Below are 26,074 nucleotides of genomic sequence, written 5' to 3' on the forward strand. Positions count from 1 at the left end.
TCAAAAGTGGATTGTAAAATTATATATCAAAATTACATGCAATAACATAATCTTCTTCTGTATTGAGTGAAGGCTTGAAATCTCCTTTCCTAGCAACATTAAATCCTGCCAAATAAAAAACAAAAGAAAAACAATATATTATTTCACGCCTGAGAGCATCCAAGCATCCCTGTCCAGTATAAACAAAGAGGTATGGCTGCATTATTCCAGCCATCCACAACAAATCTAGCAACATCCACATCATCCAGAAAACAACCAATCAACAAAGGCTTATTATAATTGTTTCTTGGATGTTGGTAACGAATATTTAAGATTTTATGATATTAGGACCATTGAAAATATAATTGTTTATAATTAGAATATAATTATTGATTAATATATGCCTAAATACAAAAATATAATAGATAAAAAAAATATTAAATTAACAATCTTTTAATATTATATATAAAGTAGATGGATAATCAATGTTGAAAAGGTTTAAGAAAATAGAGGAAACAAGCCAATTTTGTGATTTTAACAAAGGCTCATTACAATCAGAATCAAGACAACAATAAATTAGCAATCCAGATAACTATATTAATCCAAAAAATTAATCAACGGGAAGGGAACTTTAACCAGACAAAAAACAAAAAATAACCAAAACCCAGAATTAAACAAGGAATTAGTGCTACAATTCAGGAATATAGTGCCGTTATTTAACTCCAGTCTCGTAATGTACAAGAGAAGAAGCTGATGACCACACAGAATTTCCGAGTTTTTCAGACCCTAGACCCATTAGGGGTCTAGTGTATAGTTAAAACTCGATATGAAAATAGAATTGGCAGAGATATATGAAGTAGTACACATATAGTTACCGCAAAAGCAGTTCTACATTCAAAGCTGACAAAGGCAACAGAGAAGATAGAAATCAGGAACCTCAGTTTCTGTATTTTCAGTCATTGGAAATGCAGATTCACCAAGTAGGTTCTCCCCATAAGATGGGGGGACTTGGCTCTTGCGTACCAAATACAAGTTGGATTGTAAGTAACATCATCGGCCATCGATCAAACACCAAATCATAAAGCATATCAACATGACTAAAGAGAGGAAATAGAGACTAAAACAAGCCTTAAAGCAGAATTAACAGGATTTCTAAAGAACAAAATTCCCTAAATCTTTTAAAATTCCAAAAAGTGACGAACATACATTAATATAATTAAAATTCAATTTAGGTAGAGCCTCAGTTAAATCCCTTGATTTATCATATCAAATGTAGCTTCACCAACTAGGTTCTCCTTGCAAGGCAAGGAATTGGCTCCACAACACCTCAAAAGAGTTGGGTCATCATTGGCATCCCAAGGCATCAAGACCAAAATTATAAGATACAATTGAACGAGAACTTGAAAATGACAGAAATTTGCCTGGTTTGGCAAGAGTATTCTCAGAATGGTCCATTAATTTCAAACCAAAAAAAAGGTTGGCCTTATTATCACTAGATTTCTAGGTCCTTTCTTCTAGATCCCAATGTGCATGTTGGGAAGACAAGTATGCATGACTAATTTATATATAGAAACACCAAACAACTATGTACTATGTACAAGAATAGTTATACAAATTAAGGTCAAAAGACAAGGTTCTGATCAAACAAGCTCAGCTTGTAAAACGAGGGGAGGCCATCGTAGAAGATGGTAATTAAAAACCGTCGACCCAAATTTACAAGTTCCAAATCATTAATCTAAAAATCCCACATTTAGCTATTCTATTGTTTTTTTTCCTGATCTTATCAAAATTTATCTAAAAATCCAATTTTTTTTCCAAACTCCACCCAGAAACACAACTAATTTTTAAAAAATAATCTAGAAAAATGAAATATACCGCATCCTAAAAACCATTTCTTCCAAATCATAACAAATCTTCATTATATATATATATATGTTTTCGGATATAACAGATCTAAACAAATCATAAACAGATACTCAAACATTCAAACAGATCTAACCCATAAAAATACTCCTAAAACATTCAAACATTATCATAAAAAAAAACCCAAAATCAACAAATAGAGAACAAAACAGAGGGACGAAAGAAAAATACCCAAACGGAAATACGTTCTAATCTCTTGGATCCCAAGCTCAAGCACTTCCACCATTCGGCATCGCAGATGGCAGAGAGGGAGATAGAGCAGATGAGATAGTGATTTCGAGAGGGGCTAGGGTTTTCGCAGACGCAGAGCAGAGAGAGAGATAGAGCAGATGAGAGAGTAATTTCGAGAGGGGCTAGGGTTTCGCAAACGCAGAGCAGAGCGAGAGAAAGAGAAGATGAGAGAAACGAATCGGGAGGAGGGAGGCATAGGGCATCGACTTCGCAGAGGAGAGAGAGAGACAGAGAGAGAGACGGTGTAGATGAGAGACTTGGATTCGAGGGTGCGGGGCATAACGATGGGTTTTATATCTAAACCCGGGTATCGGGTTTGAAACGGGTACCGGCTGTAAAAACCCGCATCCGGACCGGATTGGCCCGGGTTCAAGAAAGCGGGTACCGGCCCGGGGTTGTTCCGGGCCGAAACCCATAACCGGAACCCGGTTATCCGGGTTCCGGACCGGGCCGGGAAAAAACCCAGCCCGGATGAACAGTCTTAACATATACGTTCAAAAATTTTGGCTACTTACGTGTGAATGTGAAACGTTTTGGCACCAACATTCAAACGTGAGTAATTAACGTTCAAACGTTAATTGTAAATTTAAATTAAATATGACTCTAATTTAAAAATTATGTAGTTTTTATAGTGCATAATTTGTGAACAACTCTAAAAAATTATAATATATATTTATATATACACAATTTGTAAAATATAATTATATAATTATATATATAAACATAAATATGTTTATATATATAAATATATATTTATGTTTATATATATTTGAAGTGTAGTGAGTTAGTTTTAAAGTTGAAAAATTTAATATTAAAGAAGATTGAGAATTGAAATTAAAAAATAGTAGATATATTAAATAATATTGTTCCTTACATATATTAAAAGCAAAATTCAAAATATGATAGAATTTCGTAAACAATACTTAGAAGAACGCGTTGTTCACGAAATTCATACTCCATATCTCCTCAGTCAAGGTATCAACCCTCTCGCTGAGGATACCTACACGATGGGCTATCTCGGTGACAGACTCCTCTACAGTCACGATCTGTCGATCGATATGCACAGTTAGCTGTGAGATCACCGCATCAACCCAAGTAGGCCGTGCATCTCCTGCAGATGTACTCGTCGGCTGCTGACTATTATTCCCCACATTGGGCCTGGGCTGTGTTAGAGGAACTAGATCCGCTACAGGGGTGGCTGGCGTCGAGGATACCCCCTCTCCTGTCCAATGCTACATCGATGCGTGCTCATGTCGAGGGGGCTCATCTGATCTGTGACCCGCTCCTCAGTTGGAGTGGCACTCTTCGAGCAAGTAAAAGCCAATTGATGATGACATCGTATGAGAGGTTGTCTGTGGAGACAATGCTCACCTAGTAATTGATCCTCTCACATATGCATAGTGGCAAATCGATGGAATCTCCATGTGCCACTCATATAAAAAACTGTGTCTGAATCTGAATAAATGTGATCTTATGTGCTACAGTATCCATGTTTGTTGCAACAATAAGCTGCAACATGCGGAAGAAAGATAAAAAATGTATTTGGTTGAAGGCGTTCTTCCTCTCGATCTGCGTGCATTCTCTCTTGGTGAGGATGTAGAAATCCTCGCCTCGGACATCATCCCGAGCCTCACGGTCAATACCCTCGGCCTCTGACCGGTCTGCATCTTTATCATCATCTACTAGCTCAACTAGGCTAGTAGATGATGCATAAGTGCCAACATCTGCATTGAGTGTGCCGTGTGCAGATGTAGATGTGCGAACCATGGCTGTGTCACAAGTCTGGGAGTCAACTGTGGTCGATGTCTCAATTACTAGACGAATCTCGAGGAGCTCGGCGATGACATCCGGTAAAATCTTAAATGAAACACTGTGTACAGTCATGGTGTGAGAGGGTGCGTCCTTAGACATGGAGCACATCACCCCATATAGAACTCTTGAATCATTCAGGGGTATACCTTCCCCCTCAATGTGTAGATATTTTCACAGCCTTTGCTGAGGAAGAAATCTCTGAGGTTCGTCTGCTTCCATCTAACATCGTCAAACTCATTGATTAGGACCTCCCGCTCCACCATAACAGTATGAGCCTCGATCCTAGTAGTGTGCTCAGTGGCTCCTTCCTTCCCCCATTTCCTGGTATGCAGAGGATGAGCCATATCCATCAAATAGAAAAGGAAAAAAAAATAGTACTATTGATGCATCTTTCGTATTAATTTTAAATTACTCTGCATTAATGTTCGAACATAATAAAACATATGTTCGAATGTTCAAATAAAACATTCGCACGTATGTGTTTAACGTTCAAACATAACAATTAACGTTCGAACGTATAATATACACGTTCGAACGTTAAAGGCATAATAATGACTAAGAATTTTAAAATGTGGTATGTTCGAACGTTATGCCATCCACGTTCGAACATATGTGTTTTACGTTCGAATGTTATGCATTCCACTTTGGTGGATGTTATGAAATACACAGAAATTTCAAGCCTTTTAGAGATAGGATTGTTATCTCCTTTAATTAAAGGTATTCATGGCTCATGGAGATTGAGAGAAAAGATAAAGAGTACCCACCCTGATCTGATCATGGTCTGCAAAAAGTTGAAGAAGATCAAGCTAGCTAGGTGACTTTAACTTTTCTACTCAAGCTATTTTTCCCCTTAACATGCTATATATTATACGTACATAAGAGAAAATGCAAAGAAACTCTTTGATCATTTTGAATGCATGACACCGAAGTGGTAAGAAAGTGAAAAATTGATTAGCATGATATAAATTATCAGGGAAAAAAAACCTAATTAAGATGGGCTAATGCGAATGAATTAGATCTGGTTTGAAAACAAGCCAAACATATTGCTGGATATTGTTGGGCCCAAGCCCATTGGCCAGGCAAGGGAAGAGCCATGAGCGATTAAATGTTTGGCAGTTAGGACTGCTCATCTGGATTCTGGCTCGGGAACCTAGGTATACCCATACCAACCCGAGTTTCAAACCCAGGCCGGAACTCGGATGAATCCGGATTTTTTGAAAATTTGAGTTTTTATTTTTTATTTTACACATAAAAGCCTACATTGTTCATATCTTGTACCAACAGAAGCAGACTGCCTATTCAAATTCTCACCTAATTTCTTCATATTAATAGTATTATATAATATAAAGATAGTTATCGTACCACTGTAAATGAAAGGAGAGGGACGGGCTTTGAGCGAGAGCATAGGAAAAGAAGGTGCAGACCTTGGGTAGAGAGAAACTAGGCAATTGTAGAGAAAAAATGAAAAAACAATATATGGGTAGTAAACAAGTGTAGTTCTTGCACTATTTTTAGTGAGTTGATATAAAACTGGTCGGAATAAGGCATTAAACAAGTGTAGTTCTTTTACTATTTGTTGAGAAAAAAAAGGCATTAAGAAATCTTGTACTATATTTAGCAGTCCATTTCAAGATAAAGACTGGTCGTCGTCTGCCCATCAATGCTTGTACCTTTTTAGCAGAACAATAATTGTTCGCTTTGTTTGGGTGACTTGATAGTTAACAGCTTCAGAAGCTTGGGTGCAGACCTTGTATGCTTTGCTTTATCTTGATGTGACTTGACAGTTTTAGAAGCTATAACAGTTATCGAGAAGGCATTGATTATCTCATAGACACGATTTACTATCAAAGAAACCAAAATTTGAATTCCAAATCAAAAAGACCATGTACCCGATTTTAAACCCTGTACCTGGGTTTCAAACTCATACCTGGATTGGGTAGGTCCGGGTTTTGGCAACCTGTGTTCTAGACCTAGCTGGGAAAAAATGGGGCTCAGATGAATAGTCTTATTGGCAGTAGGGTCCACCCACTTGGTAACAATTAAAAGGCTTGCAACTGTAGTGACTTCATCATGCTGAACACCCCCATCATGACTCTCATATCTAAGCCTCCTCGTCGACATCATGCCATGTGCTACCTAAATCGGCAACACCGTGAAAGTCTATTGCACTAGGTCGTCACCATGCTTCTCTGTCGTCGGTAATCGAGGGCGTCTTGAGCCCCTTTTTGGGCTATCGGGGTCCCAACAAGTGCGTGTCACACCATAAGCACCAACACCCTCAACGCAAGGCTTTTTCCCTTAAGGAGAGAAGGAGTTCATGGCACGCGGATGACGTGATGAGAATTCTCCAAGGACAAGAGAATGGGAGGAATCTCCATCCTCCAAATGATGGAAGTGGTGCGACAGCAGATAATCCAAGGGCAAAATAATTGACAAGCCGCCAAGAGGCGAGGGTCATGGCTATCCATTTGAAACGTTTCTCATATGCCAGTACTCGAATTTTATGGGCACTGAAGGGGCATTGAGAGCCAACAAGTGGTTCATCGACCTGGAGATAACCTTCGACATAAGTGGATGCATGGAGGAACAGAAGGTCTAGTATGCTGGAAACTTGCTCCATGGGAAGGCTGACATACGAGAGAGCTTGGAAGTATTGCCGTTCTCACATGGGAGAGATTCAAGGAAGAATTCGACAATAGGTTCTTCCCTGAGTCTTCCAAGCAATCGAAGGCCCAGGACTTTACCAACTTAGTGCAAGGCAATCAGATCATGGAGCAGTATGCAGCTCGCTTCATCGAATTGGGAAGGTTCACCCACACTTGATAGCGATCGAGAAGATGTAGGTCCAGAAGTTTCAAGGAGGCCTACAATGAAGGATTCGTAGCTAGGTCGCTTGTATAAGGATTGAGAATTTCTGGGAATTGGTGAACGTTGCTTAGATAGCTGAGGTGAAGCAGAGGAGTTTGATCACTCAGATCAATGTAGAACAGAAGAGGATGATGCCTTACTCACCTGGGGAAGTATGGAAAAGAAGAGGGTTCCCTCCTCCAATGTATAAAGGAAAAGGTGAGGGTGTGGGTGGAGACACAACAAAGAATGACGATTAACCACGAGAGCCTATTTTAAATGAGGCCAGATAGGCCACTTGATTCAGGATTGTCCCCGCAATACACCTAGTGGAGGAGCCCCACCCGATATCAATCCTAGAACCATAGTAAAACCTAGAGTCTATGCCATAACTCTGGAGAGGTGGATTTGGAAGCTGATGAAACATTAGAAGCCATAGTGATTATTGGTATCACTTAAAACCCTACCTTGGTTGAGTAGTTAGCTTTAATTGTGTCCTTTAGATAAGATTAAGTTGCTGCAATACTCAACCTGTGAGCTAAGTAATCCCAAGGGCAGTAGCTTTAATTGTGTCCTTTAGATAAGATTAAGTTGCTGCAATACTCAACCTGTGAGCTAAGTAATCCCAAGGGCAGGGCCCAAGGGAGTAGGTCCGATCCATAAGGCTCAAGGATAAGGCCTTGGCTGGGCCAGGTCGGCCCAGGAGGCCCAGGAAGAGGAGCAATCGGGCAAAGCACGCTAACTAGAGGGTAGAAGGCAGAAGGCAGAAGGCAGGACTGTCTGACACCACTACTGGCTGACATTCAGGGACTCCCCCTATCCCTGAACCCTGGCTTCCAGACAGGTAAGAGGGATGGATGTACCTGATCGGAACCACGCCGCATTTAATGCATCCCAGAACTCGGCACACTATGACGTGCCTCCTAGGGTGTCAATGATAGTTGCAATCAGGTTTGGCAAGTTTGTAGCATAGCAGGGACACTCGACCCCAGTACGGAGTTGCACACCTACTACCACCACCTCAGGGATCGCCTCGGCCAGGTATAAATACCCCCTCCCTCAGCCAGGGGAGTGGTTCAAAATCTCTCATACTCCAGCTCACATTCTCTTTGATTGAATACTTCTCTCTTGCACTCCATCCCAACAACTGACTTAGGCATCAGCGATACCACGGCACCTCGAGTCCCCCGTTCTCTATCTCAACAGGACTTTGACTGAGCCCAGCAAGGTGGAGTTGCCCAGGCTGTGAAACATGATGGCAACAGTGGCACTATCTGTGGGATTTGTTTCTTTCCTATAGAAGGTGTCATTCGCATGCCGACAACAGTGCGCTCCCAAGCCTCACGTCGTGAGTAAGAACAACTCAAAACAATGGAAGCAAGAGCCAACGAACAAGGTGAAATGATACGGAAGCTGCTGGAGGAGGTGACGGCTCTCCACTGGGAGAATGCCTCCCAGCGGAGGACTAACTGGGAGTTGGAGGGTGGTGAGCAAAGCCATCACTCTGGGTCCCATCGAGCCCCTGAGGTAATGGTAGCCGAAGAAGAGCGGCACAGGATGTACCTCGAGCTCTGCGAACTGGGGGACAAATATGCCGAGATGGCCAAGTGGATGGGCACGACGTCCACGGTGGACCAGCTAAGGTTATGGCAGTCCTTTTTCCCCCAAAAGGAAAGGGAGAAAAGCATGAAAGAACAAGTACATAAGAGGAAATGAGGAAAATTTGATCCAAATATATATTAAGTTTACATGGGAGCCTGTGCTACAAAAAAAAGGGAAGGAAAGCAAAACAGCGAAAGGGCTCGGAGCCCGTACAAAGGTAACTAAGAGAACTAAGGGGGAGCACTCGAGAGGAGTGCAGGCATTCCTGGCTTCCTGAGGTTCTTGGCAAACGCATAGGCCTGAGGGATTGGTTCCAAGGATGCTAGACTCAAAGTATTGAGATCCATCCCAGGATGTTCCCGTAGATGGTCTCGTAGCCGTTAGAGGCCCTCCTTGTAGCCGTACCCCCAAGCAGAGTTCTGTATGGCCTGAATGCGTTGAATCTGGGACCTGATCTCCCCCATGTACTAGGCTCTGGCCTCCTGGCTGGATTCCATGACCAAGATCTACATGTCCCAAGCCAAGATAGTGTTCGTAACATGCCGCAACTTGACTTCGAGGCCATGGGCCAAAGCCTCCTTCCGCTGCACCTCAGCCCTTTGGCATCGAACTTCCTGGAAGACTAAAAAATGCTTGAACAACAGCTGAGAATAGCGCTTGGCAGTTGAGGCCTGCTCGCGGGCCATCTGGTCCTTCTCCTCTTGAAGCGTCGGAGCCCTACTCGAAGCGACCGCAACTGTTCCTCCCTTTTCTCTATGTTCTTTTGCACGTCCTGGAGATGCCTGCACTCCAAGAAAGCTCGGGTGAGCTCCACTTTGGTCTCGGCCAACTCCATCTTCAGCCCAGATTTCTTCCTCAGCTTCTGGACCTTCTCCCATAGGAGCAAATGGTGCTTCTTCAAAGACTCAAAGTCTTCTATTAGCCCGTCGCGCTCTAAGCAGAGGGTCTCGTCGTCCCAATTTGCCTTGCAAACCTCTAGGCGGGATAGAAGAGCCAGGGATTAGAGCGCCCGATTCTCCTCCTCGAGCTTCCACCGCTTCTTGATGATAATGCCCGCCAATTGGTCGATGGCCTACAAAAGAAGAAGGTGTTAGAAGAAGGAGGGGGAATGCCCCATAAGACGAGCTAAGTAAAAGAGAAAACATACCTGAGCGAAGAGAGGCCTCAGTTTCTGGGCCTCTCGCTCAATCACCTCGGCCTGAGTTTGCTTAAAGCCCATGCCAGTGGTCTGGCTCACCCCCAGACCGGCATGGGAAGAAAAGGCTACACCAACCAACTACCACGAAGAGAGCGACACGTCCTAGACTGACTCCAAGGAAGGACCCGCATCGGAGGCTTCTGGAACGTCAGCCTCCACCCATTCGGGAACATCCACTTCCTACATGGGTCCCTCAGATGCAGCGGGACCCAAGAAAGGTTCTTCAGTCTGCAAGGGCCCCCCGTCGATCATTGGTTGAACCCCCTCCTTGGCTGAGTGTGGTTTATCTGTTGGAGGGATTGGCTAGGACGCCTTTTTAGGAAAAGTAAAATAGGAGCCCACCTTTGGCTCGGGGAAGATCGCAGTGGAGACAAGGGGACCGACACCCGATCGTCACTTAGCTCCATAATGAAGGGGGAGCATGGACCTGCCTCCTCCCTATTATCGGGCATCGAGAATGTGAAGCAAGTGGGAGCCTCGAAACCAACACTTGGGAGGACTGAAAGGGCATCATCTTTTGGACCGACCACTGACTCACTAAAAAATGAGTAGCACAAAGGCTATCCCAAGTACAGGAGGATGTCGAGTAATAATTAGGAATAAATTCCTAGATCGTCTTCTCAGGGAAAGTTACTTAAAATCAAACTCGTTTAAAATGATGGTATGCGCAATGGATGGAAGAGTGCAACAAGAATGAAAAGGGCACTAGTCATGGACTAGATTCATATTTTTAGATTTTTGAGTGTCGAATTGAAATATAAAAGACTAACAAATTGAAATTAACAATCAAAGAATCAACTAAACTTAACAATCTTAATTAATCTGAAAATTAAACAATAAAATTGAAATTATTTAAGTCATAATTAAACTTTAATCAATCTAATATGCAATAGAACTAAGAGATTAATAAAACTAAGCAAAGAATTAAACTAGATTAGAAAGCAATTGAAAAAATGCAAACTGAAAATTAAAAAGTCCCAAAATCAAGATTCTAGGGTTCATCCTTGAATTCAAATCACAAATTCTTAAAATTAATCCATAGCAATTGTAATCACTGTTCATTCAAAGCTTAAAGAAGCGAGAAAAATAAATAACACGAAGTAAATAAATAGCAAATAAAATGCCCAAAAGTCTAAGCCAAATATCTCAAAAATATTCCATAAACTTTAAACTGAAGCTAAATAAAAAGTAGGGAATGAAAAGAGCAAGCCAAATGAATGGAGATAGAGGTGGTAGGCAATGGAGGAGGCGGCTAGAGCGGCAATTGGACCCTGGAAGAGTTCTTCAAATGCGCGGTCTTGCTTTGCAAAAGTCCCCAATTTCATGCCAATGATATGCTTAAATATGGTAGGAAAGAAACCCTAATGTCTTCATGTTCCCGCACACAAAATCGCTTAAATTTTAAAACTCAACTTGGCAGTCAAGTACATGCTTCAAGATTTTAAATTTGGAAATCTTTATTAGAGACAACTTTGTAGCCCTTTAAGATATCTTTCTAAAACATCAAGAATCTTATCAATCTGATATTAGAGCAGAGAGTTATGATTAAAATACTAAAGTATGTCCATTCTGTCTCCTAACGCAATTTGGACTCTGATCCGAATTACTCTAAAACCCCATCATTATCTTTATTTGGAGAGTCCTACACTCATTGAAAGTTCTTAGGTTGTTCCAACGTCTTGCCCACTTGAAAGTCATTTGAATTTGAAATTAGAAATAAAATAATAGAAATTAGAAATAAAATAAAATAAGAATAATAGAATATCAAAAATATGTTGTGCATGTGAATGAACATTGTCCAATTAAATCACAAGTTATAAAATTAAGCATAAATCATGATATTAATTAATTTAAATCACAACTCATATTTATTCATTTTAACCATTTTTTCATCTAAAACTAATAATAATAATGTAATGAAATAAATAAAATATATTGGTTCTAAATGTATAAAATATGCAATAATTCAGTTCAATCACACCCCCTAACTAGCATCTTGCTAATCCTTGAGCAAAATAGTGAAAATAAATTAAGATGAATATTGCATAAAGATCGAAATCCAAACAAAAACAATCAAACACAATTATGAATTCTCACAAAAGTGACACGTTACAACTCAACCCTAAGGGACTATACCCACCAAGACTATCTCAACAATCTTTTACATAGAATTGAGGCAAATGTCTCATAACTCAAATGTGTGTGTGGAGCTAAACTGGTTGTGTTCCTCATTACTAGCCAAGATTTGTCATATGATTTTTCAACCTTAAGATTAATCATTGCTGATTCTAACTACCTCAAAGCCTAAGGTACTAGCAGTTTTCACGCCATCTTTGTTTTTAAATGTTGAACACTCAACTCCCAAAGTCTTGGGTAACTGTTTCTATCCCTTTACTTAGGAAAGTTCACTAAGTCGCATTTATTTATTTTTTTCTAATCTTTCGAAATCACTATTTTTTTTCCTTTTTGAAGCATGGCTCAATAGTCCTGCAGTTTACTTTTCCTGTATTAAATCAATGAACAATAAATAAGGAACACTACAAGCATAAGCATGTGCAAAATGTCCTTCAAAATTTATCCTTCATTTTACAAAAATCTTATCAAGTCTCATCTCAATAAGTGTAGCATCCCGGTGTTTCAAGCTACACATCAACAAAATATGATACATAAAAAATCATGCTCTATGCTTAACTTTGAAAGTAAATCTTCACAAAATGATTCCGCTCAACTACTCCACCAAGATACTCAAATTTCACAAAATACTAGAAATAGAGTGTGTGTCAATCATATGTGTATCAATGCACATCACATTAATACAAATTTTTTGTTATTTGTTTTTTTTTTAATTTTGTGCACACACGCTACCCCCAACTAGTGAGAGACATGATCCTCAATGATTCGAACAAAAGAAAACAAAGTGCACAGGAATAAGCAAGCAAAACAAAAAAGAAATCAACATGAAATATAAAATCAAAGCAAAACAAGAAATAAAAAAAAAAAAAAACAAAATGCAGGTAAAGAAAGTTGTAAAGGGTGAAAAGATCAAAACACTTCCCTAGACTCTTACACAAGCAAGATCTCTTCGCGTGGATCAAAAACCTTCAGAAACGGCTTTAGACATTGTCCATTGACAGTGAAGTAATTGCCATTCTTCAGATTGACAATGTCTACCGCGCCGTGAGGATGAACCCCTTTTACAATGTACGGCCCCTTCCATCGAGATTTCGACTTCCTGGGAAAAAGATGCAGTCTTGAATTGTGGAGGAGCACTTTCTGATCAGGGACAAGATGTTTGTCATTGATCTTCTTGTCATGCAAGCCTTCATTCTCTCCTTCGCCAAGCGGGAATTATCGTAGGCCTCTCTCTTTATTTCTTCAAGCTTTGAAATCACTTCAACAGCATGCACCTCTGACTCCTCGCAATCACCAGGCATCTTGCAAGTATTGAACACATTCATTTCCAATGTCATATTCCCGAATATGAGTTTCAGCACTCCACTTCGACAATTTATCAGTGCATTGGAGGTAGCAAAGAATGGGCGCCCTAGGATGACAGGTGCCTGGTAAATAGTAGTAGCTGGCTGCTGCATATTTAGAACTACAAAATCCACTGGGTAGTAAAATTTGTCCACCTGGACCATCATATTCTTAACAATACCCATCGGTACCTTGACTGATCTATCATCTAACTATAGCTTGATGGAGGTCTTTTTTAGCTCACCTAATCCCAACTGCTCATACATTGAGAACGGTAGCAAATTCACACTACTCCCCAAATCAAGTAGAGCTCTCCCAATGTGTGACTCACCAATCATAATGGAAATGTGGGGAGAGCGGGCTCAAAACTTCTGAGTAGTCTCACTCAATATCAATGCGCTGACTTGCTCCATTAGGAAAGCTTTCTTCTTTACATTCAGCTTCCTCTTCACTGTACACAAGTCCTTCAAAAATTTTACATACAAAGGAACTTGTTGTATGGCATCCAAGAGTGGAATATTAATCATTACTTGCTTAAAAATCTCCTGAATCTCAATGTGGTATTTGTTCTTTTGGCCAGCTGCCAATCTTTGAGGATAGAGAACCACAGGTTGGTACCCCTTACTAGTTTCAGCATCTGCACTCACAGGCTTCTTCAGCTCTGGTCTCACTACCTCTGGTTCTTTTTCAGCTTCATCAGTCTCTGTGTACATCTTCAGGTGTAGGAGCAACTACCTGTTTGTCAATGTTCATCTTTGGTTGGGAACTTCCGTTCCACTTCTCAAAGTAAGAACGGTCTTCGTTGTCTCAAAAACCTCTACTGAGACATTATGCACTTGTTGTTGTTGTTGCCGGTATACTTGAGGATTAGGCTGAGGCTGTGCTGGAAATTTTCCTTTCTCTTGAGTGCTCAATATTGTGTTTATTTTATTGATGGTGCCTAGCAAGTCATTTATGGCCTGAGTGTTCTAATTGTTTGTGGTGGCCTGAGTATACATGAATTGCTGAAGTGTATTGGCCATTTGTGCTATACTATCATCTAGAGACTTCTTCTAAGATGATTGAGGCTGAGAATTCTGTGCAGCTACATGAGGCTGAAATCCTAGAGGTGCTACAAAAGGATAGCTATGAGAACTCTGATATGGCTGATACTGGTGCTGAGGAGCAGCCTGATGAAATGGTTGCTGAGAAGGTGGTGGAGACCGGCCAGGCTGATCATTCATCCATGAGAAATTTGGGTGATTCCTTCACCCCGGATTATATGTATTAGAGAAAGACTGATTTTGTGTTCTGTTAACCCCGTTTGCTGATTGCATCTGCTTAGAGCCACTCTCCTGAAATACTGGCATAATCGGGCAATCTTGGGTCTTGTGGTTTGAATCAGCGCATATAGAGTATGTCTCTACTGTTTTCAAGGCCTTCACCTTTTCCATCTCCATGACCTCTAATCTTCTAGTCAATGCAGCTATTCGGGCTTGAATGTCAGTGTCCTCCTTAACCTCATATTTGCCCCCACCAACCATAGCCCTCAGTAGCTGTGCTGTCAATGAAACTCAATCAGTGCGAGCATTCCATTGTTGTGCGCTCTCAGCAAGATAGTAAAAAAATTGCAATGCTTCATCAGGTTCCTTGCTAAAGAATTCTCTATTGCACATAGTCTGAACAAACTGCTTGCATTGTGGAGTGAGACCAGTGTAAAAATAATTCACCAACCTCCAGGATTCAAAACCGTGGACAGATGTTCACCAGATCCTTAAACCTTTCCCAGCTGGCCTGGAAAGTCTCATCAGATTTCTGATTGAACTGGCTGATCTACTCTTGTAAATACTAAGTTCTCTAAAAAGGAAAAAAATTGTGTGCGAACTCACGCTGCATATCAGATCAACTAGAGATCGAATTAGACCTCAAAGAATTAAACCAAATCTTGATTTTATTCTTCAAAGAGAAAGGAAATAAACGAAGTCTAATAAATTCATCAGTAGTGGCTCTATTGATAAAAGTAGTACAGGCCAACTCAAAATCTGTCAAGTGCTGATAAGGACTCTCAGAATCCATCCCGTGGAACTGAGGTGTCACTGACATCATGCCATGCTTAATGGAAAATTAGGTGCATCATCAGGTAAAATAATGCATGATGGTGTAATGGTGTGAGTGAGCTACAAATAATCCCTAAGAGTGCGTGGTGCAGGTGCAACCATGGTTTGTTCAATTTCAAAGTCCTTGTCTGTAGAAAAAACAGAAGAGCTATCTATCTCTTGGCTGTGTATACTACTCTCAGTGCTAGATGTAACTCTAACCAACCTATTTGAATTGTACCTCATCCATAACATGAAACATTAGTCCAAATAGCATAAGTAAAGTTCAAGTGACTGAGTAGTAGGTGACAAGTGAAACGTGTAATCAGAGATAAGATAGTGACAGAAACATTTGAGATAAAAAAATAAAAAATAACGAGTCTAAATTTAAATCAAGCAACTATTCCCTGGCAACGGCACCAAAAACTTGACTCACTAAAAAATGAGTAGCACAAAGGCTATCCCAAGTGCAGGAGGATGACGCGTAATAATTAGAAATAAATTCCTAAATCGTCTCCTCAGGGAAAGTTAGTTAAAATCAAACTCGTTTAAAATGGTGAAAATATTCACAAAGAGAAAATAAAAATGATGGTATGTGCAATGGATGAAAGAGTGCAACAAGAATGAAAAGGGCACTAGTCATGGACTAGATTCATATTTATGGATTTTTGAGTGTCGAATTGAAATGTAAAAGACTAACAAATTGAAATTAACAATCAAATAATCAACTAAACTGAACAATCTTAATTAATATGAAAATTAAACAATAAAACTAAAATTATTTAAGTACTAATTAAACTTTAATCAATCTAATATGCAATGGAACTAAGAGATTAATAAAGCTAAGCTAAGAATTTAACTAGATTAGAAAGTAATTGACAAAATACGAACTGAAAATTGAAAAGCCCCAAAATAAAGATTCTAGGGTTCATCCTTGTATTCAAATCACAAATTCTCTAAATTAATCCATAGCAATTGTAATCACTGTTCAATGAAAGCTTAAGGAAAAGAAAAAAATAAATAACACGACGTAAATAAACAACAAATAAAAGTCTAAGCCAAATATCTCAAAAATATTCCATAAACTTTAAACTGAAATTAAATAAAAAGTAGGGAATGAAAAGAGCAAGCCAAATGAATGGAGATAGAGGTGGTAGGCAATGGAGGAGGCGGCTAGAGCAGCAATTGGACCCTGGAAGAGTTCTTCAAATGCGCGGCCTTGCTCTGCAAAAGTCTTCAATTTCGTGCTAATGATATGCTTAAAACAAGTATTGTCGAGTATGCCAATCCATCTCCTTTCAGTGTTGCATGTTCCGAAATGGTGTATATCTAGATTAATAAGATCTTGAGTACCTTTTTCTGGGGTTCGGTTAATGGGAATGCTAAGAAAATGTGGGTTAAATGGGAGAAGCTTTGTAGTCCAGTGGATGAGGGAAGGCTTGGGTTGAGGAAATTAAGTGATGTTCAAAGGTCGTTACATCCTAAATTTGCCTGGAATCTTCTATGCTCTGATTCTATTTGGCAAAAGTATTTTTCTGCAAAATATATGCATGGTGTGCATCCGTTGGATATTAACGCAACTAGAGGAACCCATTTCTGGAAGTCTATAGCTAAGGAATTGCCGTTTGTTCTCTTGCATTCTAGGTGGAGAACTCGTGAGGTGAATATTTATTTTTGGAAGGATAAGTGGATGAATTCTGGTCCTTTGAGGGAGAGTTGCACGATTGTGGGTGATTTGAATCTAAAAGTTAATCAGGTTTTGTTGAATAATAGCTGGGATATGAATTCTTTGGAACAATTAGTAGGGTCTGGAAAAGCTGCAGAAATTGCTAATGAAATTAAGGGTCAATGGTTAGGTGAAGATAAGCTCATCTGGATGGGTAATTCGGATGGTTCATTTACGTCTAGGAGTGCCTGGAGTCTTGTTCGTGGAAGCAACAATAAATATGAATGGACGGACTAGATATGGAATGTTGCTATTCCTAAAAAGTTTTTTGTGTTCATGTGGAAGGCCATGAACTTAAGTCTGAGCGTGGATGACCGAATAAAGAATTTGGGAGTGCCTTTAGTGTCCAAGTGTGAGTGTTGTCAACAAGGTGCTATAGAGGAGAGTGATCATGTGTTGTATAGTGGGTACATGGCGGCCGTCATTTGGAAATTCAGTTCAAATATGTTGAGTATTCCGTTTGTCCCAAATCGGTCTTGGAAAGCAACAGTGGAGGCTTGGTTTCGGAGAGCATCAAAATCATCACAACTTGGTACGTTAATCGGATTTGTTCCAGTGGTAATTTCCTGGAATTTATGGAGGTGGAGATGTAAAGCCAAGATGGAAGGTAAGAAAGAAAAGGTATATGTTTTATGGAGATGGGTTAAGTATTGGATTCATTGGGTTGGTATTAAAATCAGTAAGGTTTATCGTTTAGTGGATAATGATTTTAAGGTGTTAAATTCTTTAAATTTACCTATTATTCCTGGATTATTTCGGCTACTACCATCCACATTCATTTTAAGCCACCCTCTCTTTGGCTTTTCCCATCTAACAACCTTCCTCATCTGGATGGGTAATTCAGATGGTTCATTTACGTCCAGGAGTGCCTGGAGTCTTGTTCGTGAAAGTAACAATAAATATGAATGGACGGACTAGATATGGAATGTTGCTATTCCTAAAAAGTTTTCTGTGTTTATGTGGAAGGCCATGAACTTAAGTCTGAGCGTGGATGACCGAATAAGGAATTTGGGAGTGCCTTTAGTGTCCAAGTGTGAGTGTTGTCAACAAGGTGCTATAGAGGAGATTGATCATGTGTTGTATAGTGGGTACATGGCGGCCGTCATTTGGAAATTCAGTTTAAATATGTTGAGTATTCCGTTTGTCCCAAATCGGTCTTGGAAAGCAACAGTGGAGGCTTGGTTTCGGAGAGCATCAAAATCATCACAACTTGGTACGTTAATCGGATTTGTTCCAGTAATAATTTCCTGGAATTTATGGAGGTGGAGATGTAAAGCCAAGATGGAAGGTAAGAAAGAAAAGGTATATGTTTTATGGAGATGGGTTAAGTATTGGATTCATTGGGTTGGTATTAAAATCAGTAAGGTTTATCGTTTAGTAGATAATGATTTTAAGGTGTTAAATTCTTTAAATTTACCTATTATTGCAAGAAAGAATGAAGTTTTGAAGGTAGTTAGATGGGAAAAGCCAAAGAGAGGGTGGCTTAAAATGAATGTGGATGGTAGTAGCCGAAATAATCCGGGAATGTTGGGTGCAGGAGAAGTTGTCAGGAATGAATTCGGGTTTGTGGTATATGCTTTCTCTGAGTCATATGGGCATAGGAGTAATAATCTTGCGAAAGTTATGGCTCTATGGTCAGGTCTTAAATTTTGTAAGCAATGGGGGTTCAATAATCTTGTCATTGAGATGGATTCTTTAATTGTAGTGAATTGGATTAAGAATGGAAGATGTACTCTTTGGCATCTGGAAGATTTTTGGGAAGAAATAGTTGGAATATTGGGAGAGATAAATTTTTATGTCAGTCATATATATCGGGAAGGAAATATGGCTGCCCATTTTTTGGCTCATCTAGGAAGTAGTGGTGTTTCACATGTGTGGGTAGGTCAAACGGAGCTTCCACATTTGCTGAAAGGGATCATCAGAATAGATGCATGTGGTCTACCTCAAATTCGAAAGTGCAAAATGTAAATTTAGAATATTTGGTAGTGTAATTTGTTTTTTTTTTGTATTTTTCTTTTGAGTACTTGGGGTTTATTGTCTTTATTTTTCAATTTTTTTGTAAAAACCAAGTACTGTGATTATTACCACGATTTTCCTCTGCCACAAGTGAGGGCTCTTTAATAAATTCGGACAGGGGTCGCTATTGGACATGTGACTACCTTCTCTTTAATTAAAAAAAAAATAGGGTAGGAAAGAAACCCTAATGTCTTCATATTCTCGCACACAAAATCTCTTAAATTTTAGAACTCAACTTGGCAGCCACGTATGCAGTTCAGGAGTTTGCATTTGGAAATCCTTATTCAAGACAACTTTGTAGCCTTTTAAGATAGCTTTCCAACACATCAAGAATCATTTCAATCCGATATTTGAGCGGAAAGTTATGATTAAAATTATAAAGTACATCCATTTTGTCTCCTAACGCATTTTGGACTCAGATCCGAATTACTCTAAAATCCCATCATTATTCTTATTTGAAGAGTCCTACACTCGTTGAAAGTTCTTAGGTTGGTCCAACGTCTTGCCCACTTGAAAGACTTTTGAATTTGAAATTAGAAATAAAATAATAGAAATTAGAAATAAAATAAAATAAGAATAATAGAATATCAAAAATATGTTGTGCATGTGAATGAACAGTGTCCAATTAAATTACAAGTTATAAAATTAAGCATAAATCATGCTATTAACCAATTTAAATCACAACTCGGATTTATTCATCTTAACCCTTTTTTCATCTAAAACCAATAATACTGTAATAAAATAAAATAAATATATTGGTTCTAAATGTTTAAAATATGCAATAATTCAGCTCAATTAACCACCAGCGAGAGAGAAAGAGAGATCGGGGACCCTATTGCGGCCATGGGCAGAGCATGCAAAACGGCCTCTTGAGCAAGTGTCTCCTCTAAGGAGATAGAAGACTCAACAATAGCGGTCTCACGAGGGGCCGGTTGAGTAAAGATATCGAAGAAGGTGACCCAGAAGACTTTGTCATCTTCCTCTTCTTCGACGAAGAATGCCCACGGAATAGACACTGACAGATTGGACAACGAGGTGAACATTGAACACTGCGCCCCGGGAAAAGAAGTGGACCCCCAAGTAGGAGGAACCAGGACCTATGGGCACTCGGGACGCGCGCGCTGTGACACCCCAGCCTCACTCCTTGAAGCCGTGTGGGGAGAAGGGGGCCTAGCCCCTCTGGCTCAGATTCGGGATGAGCCCTCTTTGCTATGGGACCCACCGGTGTCACCTCGGGGAGCCTTGTATGCCTCACCTCGGGGATCTCTGCCCGCCTCATCACGAGCCACCTCTGGCCGCTTCCCATTGCTACTGGTTGTAGGAGGAGTGGAGCGATGCTTCTGACCTCGGGGCAATGAGGGGTCCATCAAGAAGTCTCGCCCGAGCACATACGAGTGGTCAAGTAGCTCCTGATATTGATGTTAGACAACACCGCGTCATTCTCCACGTCATAAGAGTGGGCCAATACTTAAGATAGCACTGTCGCTAGCCTGGCCTCCTCCCTCCGGGACAAGTCAACGTTTGTGATGACTCGAGCTTGCGTAAGCATTGCCCATAGAATTTATTCTTAGTTGCCATAGCATTTTAAGAGCCTTAGTTATTTTTGGAAGGCCTTAGAGTCTTTGATTTAGTAACTTGAGCCCAAGAGGGGAGTAGACCTAGAATGCCTTGTAATTTTCGGCCCTATTTAGAAACCGAGGCCCAATGGCTTTAGGCCCATGACCCAAACCATAGTCACTAGTGCAATGCATCATGCATGTGTTGCACTATGAATCTGGACTTGATAGTGGGCTAAGGGGGAGAGAGAAGTATAGGGAAACACCAAGAGGTGGCTTGCACACTTACCCTAGAAGATTTGCCACTTGTCAACATGCTAGAAACATTCTAGAAGAATCAAGAGACAAAAGGGACCTAGGAAGACTAAAGGATTTTCGGCCAACCCATTTCCCACACGCCTAGACCATGGTTTTGTGCCCAATTTCAAGTTCCAAGGTAGATTTTCTTGGAAACGGAAGCCTGGGAAGAGGAAGGAAGTTTTTCTAGAAAAGTTGCATGGGAAACCGAAGGGGGGCACTTGGGATTTCGAATTTTTTCAAACTTTCGCCAAGTGTCAAACATGCTTAAGCTTCTAGAAGATTAGATGAAGGGACTCTTGTATCAAAGGACTAATATGTCCCTAGAATTTCGGCTACCATATTCCCAATCCACCTCTTCACTTGCCACTTGTCACTTAAGTTACCTTTAGACTAATGACACATGAGGAGTCACCTAGGGAAGGAGCAGTAGGAGATGAAGCATCAACTTGGGAAGTGGAAAAGAGAGTGGACGGCTTGGGCATTGCACATGCCTATGCCATGTTTCACTCATGCAAAGTTTCACTCTTGGGAAAAGGAAGAGACATGGAGTTGTTTTACCTCTTTGCCCTAATGTACAATGCACTTAGTTGAGAATTGGAAGGGGTATAGATGGAAGAGTAGGATTCGACTAAGGGAAGGACCCACATGCCACCCACAAGCCTTTTACCTTCCCAATGCAATCCAAAGGTGGGGAACACCAAGGGTCATTTTCGGCTAAAGAGAAGAAGGAAGAGGGAAAGACTACTTGTCTTACATGCAATGGACTTCAAGCAACCAATGAGGGACTGAGGAAAGTTCTATAAAAAGGAAAGAGAGCCACACGCCCAAGACTTTCTTCTTGGTCATTTTTTGAGTTTTGCATGTGTTCTCATCTTCTACACATTCTACTCACACCTTCACTTGAAGATTCTTACACTTTCTTGCACTTTCTTTCCAACCAAACAAAGATGATTCTTTTTCAAGAGAGGATTTCGCCACCATAACAAATAGACAAGTTAAGGATCGGTTTTCTCTCTAATCTTACACACAAAAGTCACCTTCTCAACTCAAAATGAGATCCAAATCTCATAGGAATTTGAGAATGGTGAAATACACACACTTCTACCCATTTTTATGGAAAAAAGGTTTTAGGGTTTTCAAGGAACCCTTGAAGCTGAATGGTGGGGGATGTATATCCCCCATGTTTTCGATCACCACATGTGTACTTATCTTATTTCAAGTTTTGTTTCATAACTTGAGTGAAATGAAGGATTTTTTACCTAAAATCTCTAATGGCCGAATGATTTAAGATCGAGTGATGCCCTAGAAACCCTCACACACTCAAGAACACGAAATAGGATTTTTAGACACTTTCTAATGAAGCATATTCGGATTTACAGCTTGCTAGTATTTCCATACTTGGATTTTTGTAAGTATACACTCAACTTGCTCTTAGTTAATATTTGTATATATTTGTGTAAATCATTTCATTGTTATGTTTGCTTTATTTGCTATCTCTTGTTTGTTTGTTTGAATATGCTTATGTGATCTTGGAAGATGAATATTACATGATTGGTATGATTTGGTTTAAGATGAAAATGGCAAGAATGTTCTTAGCATGTTTCGGTTCTAAGGAAAACATTGTGGTTGATTTGTGTTGCTTGATGATTCGTCTGTACCATATCTTAGAAGTTTCAGATCTTGGTCAAATACCATGATTTTATGTTTCATTTCGTTATGCTTTGATTTCTAAGCAAAAATGTTTAAAGAAGAAGCATGTTCAAGTGATGATTCTTCATTTTTTGCACCTACATGTTTCGGCCAAGCCCTTTCTCGTGGTTCCATGTATGTGTTTTGATATCTCATGTGATCTATGTTATCATGTCATGAATTGAACATGTTATGCTTGGTTATTTCATGCATAGTATTTCATGTGTCATATGTCAAGTGTAAGTACGTATGTCTTAAGTCTCATGTCACATGCATTTGGGGAAAGTGTTTCCAAAAAGTGTTTTCAAAGAAAATAGCTTATAAGTTTTATAATGACCCCAAGTGCTAGGACGGGGGAATGTCCTAGTGGAACTCCTCTGTCCACTCTGCATTGTTTAAGAATATAGTGGTAACCCCTTGGTCGACAAAGTACCGTTGACAAGCCTCAAATAGATTCTTTTCAAATAATGACGGAGCAAGGAAGCGCCTAATGCTAGTGGGAGCATAAGGCATTTAACGCAACGAAGTAAGGTCGAGTTAGTATGAATCTCTGCTTATGACATATTCATCACGGTATATGGACCGTTGATGGTGCAGTAACTAGCAGGAACACGCGGTGCTAAGGGAATTCTTGATAAGTCCACCCTCTGAACGAGGATAGGAGCTCATAAGATAAGGATTATTTGATGAAAATCTCATGATATGATAAGGATCACTTGATGAAAATCTCATGATATGGTAAGGATCACTCGATGCAAATCTTGTGAAATGTTCTGATAAGGCAAGTTCTGATTAAGATCAACGTGAATAAGAAAGTTAAGAAGTTTTTCTAAAAAGCTAAAGTCTCTGTTATAAGTCTTTTTGAAAATGGTCAAGTCATATGTCAAGTACATGTCCATGCATGCATTTTATGATATACCTCTTGTATGCTTGTGCTAACTATTGTATATTGTGATTACTTCTGAGATTTCTTGAAATCTCATTGTGGTAGTTTCCACTACCATTCACCAACTGGAATGATAGAAGTTGTTACAGGTGCAGAAGACGACACCCATGGCCAAGAGGAAAAGAACGGCACCTCCTCCGTAGAGGATCATGCCTAAGATGGTTACAAATCGGCCTGAGCCCTCCATCCTAGAGCAACTTGAGGCCATTGATCGGGAGATCTCCAGAATACTTGAATTCATTGCAGAATTCAGACAGTGTAACAATCGGGATAAAGATAAGACTTTAGAGAAGTGTATGAAGCCCGAGCCCTCTTGAAAAAAAACGAGAACCTAAGTTGTTTTGTGGAAAAGAAAAAAAACAAGGAATGAACCTATGGTTTAGATCTTAACTTTTGAGGAACAATGTTTTGAGGAGGTCCTGTGTTTTGGGAGATTTAAACTATACTCTATGCTTTTGTGATGTTATATCTTTATGATACATGTTCATGGTTTTGGAAAATGTTGGGATATTTTGTTAGTATAGTACCATGTGCTTTGCAATTGCTCATCGCATTGCTTGGATTACCCGACGTTTACTATTTTTTCACTGCTATGTTATTGCATACTGTCAGTGTACTTAGGTGCATAGCATATTATCTATCATGTACGAGAGGTGTGTAGTCTTATGTTAATGGCCCGACATTTCAGTCACTGTTCAAACCCAAGTGGGGCTGAGGGCACCACAATGTTCAGGCTCTTGGACAGGGGACATATGACCAAACAGACTGAAAGGAGAATTCCCTATGGTCCTTCTCTCCCTCAGGGTACTCTCATTCTTAGCCCGAAACGAAGAAAAAATTTCAGGACCAGTCCTTGATATGTGAGTGGCACGACTCAAGGCTGGCGATATGCCTCCTGGGCGTGCGCGGCTGAAAGTTGCACAAGCTCCCATCAAGGCGCAACACATGGTACATCGAAAAAAACTCTTGAGCTATTAAGTCGGGATACTCCTCCAAACCAGCACTGAGCACTAATAAGGATATAATAATGTATACTTAAGCATGTTAATTGAGCAAATCAATAAATAGAATACATGTTACATGCTTATTTATACATTAATTTGAAGCAAAGGCTACTGAAATCATGGTCTAGCAGAAATTGGAATTGTACATTTATTTTAAGTAAATGGACATGTCACAACTTGTATACCCGTGTGATAGAATAAAAACCCTAGAGGATTCTATTCTAAGTCTAACCCATTTCCTCTCTTTTGCCGCATACCCCGATACCATCACAGGCCATAGTGGAGTGAGGAAGCAGCAAACAATAGCAACTGTAAGGGAAGGAATGGAATATTCGGTGGTCCAAGCAGGGGGTTGGTTACAAATGTAGCAGAGGATGCGAGGAACAAGCATGAAAGGAGGAGAGGAGAGGAAGATGGGGGCAGATCATTTTTTTTTTTGGGCTAGAAATTGGTGAATCAGAAGGCAGATTTTCAATGTTCATCCATTTTTGTTTCGGTTTCTACGTTTCAATAGTAAATGCTTTTTCACTAATTATGCTCGATTAATCTTTCATACCTAAGCTTGAAAATACTTTGATTGGGCTGAGTCTCGATGGGGTTCAATTTTTGTTTCGTTTGAACTAGTGTATCTATGGATTTGCAAACAATCTTTACATGAGTTTAAATTAGGTTTTTCGAGTTGATCTTTGATTCATTGTTAACACAAAGGCACAATGAACACTTAGATTGTACAGAAAACCTACTTTGGTAAGGTCCATTTCAGTTAGATTGTTTATTAATTCAGTAGAGGCTTCAACATCATATGGGGGTTGCACGATATTTACAAATCATCTGAGCACTTATTTTTAGACTGAAACTGTATTTGAAGTAATTGGGGGAATTGGAACCAATTTCGAAACCAACCGAGGAAAAAGAAATTCATGGCTTAGGTGTTTGATTAAATCTTTCTTAGATATAAAATTTTGCATATAGATTGATTTACATACATAGTTGCTGATTTAAAGCCTACTATTCATAGAAATTTGAGTGAGTAGTTCGAAATTGGCAAAATAATTTTTTGTTGAGATAAATCACCTCCTTGCATACATATACATTTCTTTGAGTTCTTTTTTAAATTAGGTTAGACCATTACATCTTGTAGTTCTATCATCATAGTCCTGAAATGAAGCATCTCTCTGAGTTCTTTTTCTGAAATGAAGCATCCTTAGATTGTTTGCATTGGAATAATTTTTTATCACCATAGTCCTTGTGAAATCAACCTTGGGACTCTCCCTTGAAAACAACTAGACACCTCCTACACTTGGGAGGAAGGTTAAATGGAGAGACAAGTTTTTGGCGCCATTGCTGGGGATTAATGGCAAATTTAAGAACAAGCTTGTCATTGTTGAGAGGATGTTTTATTGAGTTGTGAACCTCTTCACACTCTTAGTGACATCTAACCCAACTTAATCCTTGATTGTTTTAGTAGCTATTTTCCTTTTGTATATATACTTGGTGTCTGTCTTTTGTAGTCATTCGGGTTATTGTATGTCTATTTGGAATTGAGATCATACATCTCATTTGGTTAGAATAGAGTCTATGACATACTCTAACTGTGCATCACATTCACTTGATTCATCCTCTGGAAAATCTAGCACTATGGCTAAAGATGAACAAGATGAGAGGAGTGTGGGTAACCATAACGGAACCCTTA

The 26,074-nt window shown here is 39.7% G+C and overlaps 2 non-coding genes across 2 annotated transcripts; both read right to left on the reverse strand.

The window, feature by feature from the left end:
* Positions 1-678: 678 nt before the first annotated feature.
* Positions 679-783, reverse strand: LOC118344766. Its single transcript, XR_004798517.1, has one exon. It is a non-coding gene; the product is annotated as a small nucleolar RNA snoR97 (small nucleolar RNA).
* A 433-nt stretch (positions 784-1,216) lies between these two features.
* LOC118344760 lies at positions 1,217-1,331 on the reverse strand. Its single transcript, XR_004798512.1, has one exon. It is a non-coding gene; the product is annotated as a small nucleolar RNA Z278 (small nucleolar RNA).
* Between the last annotated feature and the right edge of the window lie 24,743 nt (positions 1,332-26,074).

This window comes from Juglans regia, chromosome 15 (assembly GCF_001411555.2).
Source record: "Juglans regia cultivar Chandler chromosome 15, Walnut 2.0, whole genome shotgun sequence".
NCBI lineage: Eukaryota > Viridiplantae > Streptophyta > Magnoliopsida > Fagales > Juglandaceae > Juglans > Juglans regia.